This window comes from Brachyhypopomus gauderio, chromosome 17 (genome assembly GCF_052324685.1).
Source record: "Brachyhypopomus gauderio isolate BG-103 chromosome 17, BGAUD_0.2, whole genome shotgun sequence".
NCBI classification, from domain to species: Eukaryota; Metazoa; Chordata; class Actinopteri; order Gymnotiformes; family Hypopomidae; genus Brachyhypopomus; species Brachyhypopomus gauderio.
The window spans coordinates 8,734,429-8,742,196 of record NC_135227.1 but is presented as its reverse complement, the minus strand read 5'-3'; positions in this window follow the sequence as shown (position 1 = coordinate 8,742,196).

Sequence of the window (7,768 nt, the reverse complement as noted above, 5' to 3'; positions counted from 1 at the left end):
AGGGGAGGGGGGGGGCAGTGTTTGAGAAGTTACACACACCCACACGCCTGCGCAGCATGGCGTATCAGAGTGCCACCGCATTCGCGTAATGCATTTGAGTCCAGGCCCACTCAAACAGCGCCCGTGCGGTTCTTTCATCTACCGCAGACGACGTCCGTAATTCGTATGTCACGAGAGGCTGGGTCAAGTTCGAGTCACTACACGCTCATATGTATGAGAATTATTAATCGTGTCTACTTCTGGGACAAATCAATTCATGTTAAACCACAGCAAAAAAAATACAACCTTTACAACAGTCAGTTAGATGGATTCTGGCTCTATTTGTTAAACAAATAAAACAAACATAGTGGCAACCGGTTGCCCAAATGTAGCTAGCCCCACGCTAACTCCCCCCACCATTCAACCTGGGCCCCCGGGGCATGTTGACATGACACAAACTTTCCGCTGTCAATTAAGAAAATAAAGAATTAAATAAAAGGGGTGATCCTAAAATGAGTCACGCGCATTAAGCCCAGTGTTTTTACAGGAAGTGGCTAAAGGCGACTGCAGCTGTAGATCACGCGCTGTTTTACAATGGCAGGACCACCGAGTCCTGGAAAGTGAGGGGCCTTGCGTGAGGAGCAGGACGGCACTGGGAACACTCCTAATAGCGGATACAAATTAAACCAACGTTAACAACCGCAAAAGTCCCGCTGAAGGGGAGACCCAGTGCCAAGCTTTCGCTGACTCTACATCTCGTTGCGTATAAAAGACTCCACCCCATCGCCATTTTAACTTAATAATGGTAGCTAAATCTGGACTTTGGAAAACTCTCAAGGGCAAGGATTTAACAGGGGAATCAATAAGACCTGTTGCTATTAAACAACTGAGATGGCATGGAATTGTAAATCATACTGAAAACAGATTAATAATTTCCAATTAGGGAAAAATGAATCAGCCTTTTTAGATTGTTATAGCATTGGCTGCATTCCCATAAGTCGTGTAATTCACCTATGGTCAGATTCCTAGGCTGAATCATGGACTGTGGAAGCAGTAATTGCTCTTTAACCTCTGCTTGTTTGGATGTGAGTTTGAGTTTCAACACACACATCCATCCTTTCTGCTCATCTCTCCCCTACACGTGTTGCAGGTCAGCACCACAACTTAGCAACACATCTATGTGTTGTCATCAATATCACATGCAATAATAAATACCACATAGATCACCCGTCAGTGCCCCAGGCCAGACAGAAGCCCTGTCTAGTGTCGAGAGCCGATTGGCTGTCCCCTCAGCGTACTGGAGCGGAGGCTGTTGGTTCATTGGTTGTTCCAGCACAGGCCCTGAGGTCATAGGCAAGTGGATGAAGTCATGCGTGAGTAAGAACACCCACAGGCTCCGCCCCCCCCCCCGCCCAGCTGCTCACCAACCTCAGATGACTTGCTTTACGAGCGGGTGTAAGATATTATAGATTATCTTGATTTTCTGGAAGCGGCAAGGAAGCAGTTAATGCCCCCCCCCCCCCCCCCCCCCACCCCACCCTGACTCCACATATGCACTCCCTCAACTCACTCCACTTCAACCCCCCCCACCACTACCACCACCATTACCTATCCCGCCCTAGTGTTGTAAGCAACACCTCCTGCATGCATCCCTGGGGCAAAATAAGTAAATAAATAAATAAAACTGGAAGCACCAGCCCAACACGGGGACTTGCCGTCACCATAGAAACATACCAAACAAGGCAGCACTCTGCGCTGGCTCAACTGCCAGATTTGTTGCAAAACCCCATTGGCTTCCCCTCTGCGTCTCGCTCCCTCTACAGGGAGTCTCCACCTCAGCAGGGAAGAGGAGGTGAGAGGAGCATGTGGGGGGGGGGGGGGGGGGGGGGTGCATCCTTGGATCTCCAGCAAGGGCTCGACCCACTTGCTGGTTTGTTGGTTTGCTGGTTTCGGCTATATCCCCCGCGTTCCCCACGGTGAGTCACCCAGAATGGCTTCAGCTATTAGCAGCCTGTAAAAGAGCCATTTTTTAATTTGCACCATGTCTGATACTTATTCATCAGCCCTGAATTTGAGGACGCTGCCAGCTCCAACCACAAGGTGATCCTGGGCCTGTTCCTGGGCCCGTTCGTCAGCGAGCGGCTGCTAATTAGTACGGGCTCAGTCATTGGTGGGGACAGAGCCAGGAGGACACCTGGGGGCTGGCGGAGACATGCCCCCCACCCCCTCCTCCCCCTGTAACGACTCTCAGCACCTCCACCAACTACAGAAAACATGATTACTACTCCAGCCTTTGGTGACAAAACAACCAACATTTACACCAGCACCCTCATTTTAGCAGCGGGTTGACGTCGGAGTAAAGTTATTTTCATCTCGATTTTGAGTGAAACCCCGTAGAGTTTTGCGCTCTAAGTAAAGACACCTCCATCAATTTGAGCCGAGCACTTGTTATTATTGCTTGCATCTGCTGGAAGCCAAATAATGGCGGGTGGTCACATTTCTTCAACCTGCAAGAATAAAGTTTGTAATTTGAGCTGTGCACCAACTTGGAAATGTGACATCATTGCTTTTAGACTCACTTTCTGTATATTTGCCAGAGGTGAAAGGAGACATCTGGGCAGGGTGGGGGGCAGGGCATAGTTAAGCTAAGTTTTATTTACATGCCTGTGTTTTGTTTGGGTTTGAGCATCATTTTTCAGCCTGTTTTTGCATGACAGACCCACTGCACAGTAATTGCTAGGCTTAAACTGGAACACTGAAGGATGATCTGCAAAATCTGATGGAATGCTGTGTTCACCGAGAGACATGCTGATCATTTAGAGCTGCAGTCGCTGCTTCTAATGCGTCAGACCTCTTCGGCTGCTCCAGGCTTGGCCCTCCTTATTGGCGCTGCTCCTGCCCTGCAACTAAAACCACTGGCATTACCACAGCTGAGCGTGGCCCCGTCCAGGGGTCACGAGCCGGACCAGGCCGGGCCGGGCCGCTGAAGGGAAACGCTATCTCGCAGCTGTTAGCCGAGGACAGTGAGGTCTCTCGGCATAAATTTCCCTGATATCACCTCCATCAGAGGCCCATAAAGCTGATTTATTATAAATACAGCTCTCCTGTGTTTACTGCTTGCATTCTTGCGTCTGCAACATCTTTCGAAGTGAGCACTTGCAGGTGCTCGGTGTCCTAGCTGTGCACACGACGGAAGAAACTCGCGCAGACGAAAAAAAAAACAGAAGGAAGCAAAGAAACAATACGAAAAAGACAGTGAGATTAAAGTTGAAACGCTAAGGAGATAATGGATAGATAAAGAATGAAGCATAAAGTGGTCATAAGTGAGAATGAGGAAAAGAGAGAGAAAAAGGCCCTGATAAATTAGAGCTACAGGGTAAGAAAGCACAGCAGTGTGGTGATTAAGCTGAGGCAGGGTGATAAGGATAATGTGGTAAGTGTTAAGTTACTCCGCCCCCCTTAGCCCGTGTTTGGGTCCCACAGAAGAAATGTGAGGAGGGGCTCTGCACTTGACAAACGCTGCTACAAGCACACCACATAAATATTTAGCCCTGCAGAAGTTCCAGGAAGACATGCAGCTACTTGGATAGGAGCAGTTGACTGTTGTGCGTTCTACCTGTAATTGCTGTATCTTAATGATTCAGTTCAGCCAAATGAAAGCAGCCAGGCATGAATCTTCAGAAGATTCTGATTCTTCATCTGCTTCTATTTGGCAAACATGCAGAAACCAAAGAATGAGTCTGACCTCTCTGGGCTTGCTTCACAAAAAAGGCAATAAAAATGTCTAACCACACAGTCACATATCAAAAGAGTGTCAAATCATTTTGACTCGCTATCATTTCTTTTGTGGGTAACGATGCCACAGACAAACCGAGAAGAGAGAAAAAAAGAGGTCTTGGAATGGTATTGGAAACCCAAAGTAGTTTAGCAATAACAAAGGACAGAATAGAAAAAAAACACACAAAACATTCCAGAAATATGAGAGCTGGTTGGTGTGTGGATACAGCAGCAGACCTAACAACAGACTATGGACCTAATGATGTATACTGTATGTTATCTGTGTGAGAGAGAGAAAGAGAAAAACATTAATCACACACACACACACACACACACACACACACACACATATATATATATATATATATATATATATATATATATATATATATATATATACTGTATATATGCACATACATGTATAGTGGGCAAACATGAAGATCTGGGCACCTTTGACTTTCATCTAAATGTGATTAGATGATCTCCAAATACTCCTTGTGAAGTGTTTAGTGGTTGCAGTGGTTAGTACCTGCTAAGTGTTTGGAGCAGAACCCATGATGCATCAGTGCATGTTTTGAGCTAAGGCAAATATGTCTGGTCTGATCCCACAAAAGAGCAACTGTAGCACAAACTGACAAAGAATCTAAAACTGGCTATAAAAGACAGGTGTCAGAACACACAGAGCATCCCGGCTCGCTGCGTATGGGACACGCGTAACGTCAGACTAGTCAGAGTGCACGTGACCTCACCGACCTCGTCCACCATTGAAAACTCCTACCATGGGCACGTGAGAATGGAAGAAGGTGACCCAGTCTGATGAGTCACATTTTCTTGTACCTCACGTGGACAGCTGGGCTATATTTGCATCTCTTACCTGGAGAAGAGATGTCACCAGGGTGCACTATGGGAGGAAGGCAAGCTGTCGGAGCAACTAGGTAATGTTCTACTGTTAAACCCCGGCATTCATATGGATGTTACTTTCACATATGCCAGCTGCCTAAATATTGTTGCAGACCGTTCCAACTGTATTCCCCTAATGCCAGTGGCGTCTTTCACCAGGATAATGCATCATGACACACTGTTAAAACTGCTCAGGAATGGTTTGAGAATCTTGCATTAATGTTCGAGGTGTTTTGACCTCCCCAGACTCCCCAGATCAAGCATCTGGGACATGTATGCAGAAAACAAGTCTGATGCACTTTACACAGCACTTAAAGACTCTGTTGTCTCGGTGACGCAAATACCCGAAGCTATGAGCGTAAATATGATGGGGGGGGGGGGGGGGGGCAAGTAAACCGGGGGGTGAAAATGGCCATGAGAATGTGCCCCATGCTGAGAGGACGGAGAAGGGGCAGGGGCCATCCAGGAAATATTTAATCTCACTCCTGGATCGCAGCAACACGTGTCACCATGGAGATGATGGTGACATGCAATTAGAATTCCCACTGAAAGAACAAAGTTCAAACCCCATTCATCACCATTGCATTGTACACCCTACGCAGTCTGTGAAAATATTTATACATGATGAAGTATTAAATTCTCACAGGCCGCAGCCCTAAAATAAACAATGTGGAAGACTTTACGTTTATTTTGCTCTTGTAGAGATCTTTAGCACTGAGTGTTATCTAGATGTCTGTGCTGGAGTCACAGTGAGCATTGACCATGACTCCACTGGCACTGTGCAGCCACAGAAGAGCGTGCTGTTAACATGTCTCCACGGTCGTCCCACTCGTTGCCTGCGCTGATTTAGGTTGCGGCCTGCTCTGCGTGCAACTCTCGCTGGGCACAGCGCTGCTAGGACCGAGCACAAAAGTAGTTCAACACAAACATCATTCTGAAAGCATCTCGATAGGATTAAGTAGGATATATCGCAAATAGGCACATCCAGTGAGTCTCTGAGTCGAGGAAGACTAGGCACGTAAGCTCGTCATTCCCCAGCGCGATGCCTGAGTGCCTGAGAGACATCCAGACCTGGTCAGGGTCTGGGTCAGGCCACGGGGCCTCTTGGGGGGGTCGGATGGCTGGAAGCCCTGACGGAGGCTCCTGGGGAACTGGCATCCCTCATCATCGCTCCTCACACGGCCTGCTTGGAGTGCTAAACAATTAGCCAGTGTGTGAACAAGGCCTTGTTTATTGACTTGCTGGGGAGACTTTATTAACCCAGGCGGCGTTGAATGGGAGACACCTGCTGTTCATACTTAGGCCGTCATTGCGAGGAGGGCTGGAGACGGGAGGGTCTTTAAGATGCCCACTAAAGCCTGCTGGGTCTTTGTCCAAGCCACCCTCAGCCAGCAATAGAAGGCTTCAGCCTGCATAGCAACATGCCCTTTATTCTCCAGTGTTGTGGGATAGACAGTCTCATTCACTCTCATTCACTTGTCAACGATGCAATTACACTCACTGCCACCGACTTCTGCTCCCCTACATTGTTCCTATGAATTGGCACTTCTTCATTGCAGGTTGCATGTGGTCTGGTTGGATCCAGACTGGTCACACACACACACACACACACACACACACACACACACACACACACACACACACACACACACATAAACCATGAACATTGCAGGACTTATCGTACAGTTACGGCTGAGCTGGTGTTTGATACTGCTCTTCGATATGGCTCTAAATGAGGGGAAAAGTGGTGAGATAGCAAGAGAGAAAGGGGGAGAGAGAGAGAGAGAGAGAGAGAGAGAGAGAGAGAGAGAGAGAGAGAGAGTGTGTGTGTGTGTGTGTGCGTGCGTGTGTGCGCGTGTGCGTGTTTTGTGTGTGTGTGGCGTTTGACACAGAGAGCAAATAAGAGTTGCATGTCCGGGAGAAGAGGGATTTGAGTCTCATTCCAGTGAGTGAGACTTCCTCTAAATTGCTTGGTGTCAATAACTGACTCTCAGCAGGGTAGATAAAAACACAACGGCCTGGTTTTTATCAGTCTCACAGGGACCAAAGACTGCTGATACCAGGTATAACACCATCAACCAGGAAGCGTGTGGAGATGAATGGCCTTATCTGTGGCCACTGGCAAACCCTCAGTGTGTTTCTGACCTGCTATGCAGATCTTGTGCATGCAACAACGTTTCTCCATGTCTGTGTGTATTTGTTTAGACATGAACAGGAAATTAGGTAACTGGAAACCAAGAAAGGACATTCACAAATATACTGTCTGCGGACATTTACCCCTTAACCTACACTACACTGATCTCAACTGCCTCAGTCTAAACATCGTCATCCCCTCTGGCAAACATTTTGTTTTCACTCAACTAAAATGTCACGTAATGTCCAGTATGAACTTGTTCTTCCACGCTGACAATTTAGAAACATACTATCTGTTTATGTATTCATTCATCCGTTTATGTATTCCTGGTAATCGTAGGCTCAAAAAAACATTTCAGTTTCCTGATTTTGTTCCTTTGTACAGATCTAAAAGGCTTGTCTGGGTGCAGCAGCTGGAAGGAAGATAACCAAACAGTTGTTGCAAGTTGATAGTCGTCTTGTTACATCCCTGTTCTTAAACCTTTATTTCCTGCAGTTTCACAAGCTAATGTCACGATCGTCAAAACATTTACATTACTTGGGAAATCATTGGTAGAAAGTTGGAGTGACTATTCACTTTTAAAGCCTGCTTGAGATTTATTTTAGAAATCCTCTATTCTTAGCTTGAAAATAAAATGTTATACTATTCACTAAAGTACCTCTTCTTCAGATTCTGTATACACATAAAATGTGCATGTAATTTCCACATGCACTTTCCCCATATTAAGATATGAAATGTAACTATAGAAATGTTACAACTGTTGTGCTACGTAATTACGGAGAAGTGGTGTTACAGTGATACGTAACTCGGTCAAGAGAATCTTTAGTCAGGAGCGAAAGGTGTGGGCCAGTGAAGCCCAGACACCACGCTCTCTCTCTCTCTCTCTCTCTCTCTCTCTCTCTCTCTCTCTCTCTCTCTCTCTCTCTCTCTCTTTCTCAGTTTGCAGTGTTGGGGCAGCCGGTGCAGCATTCAGACTGA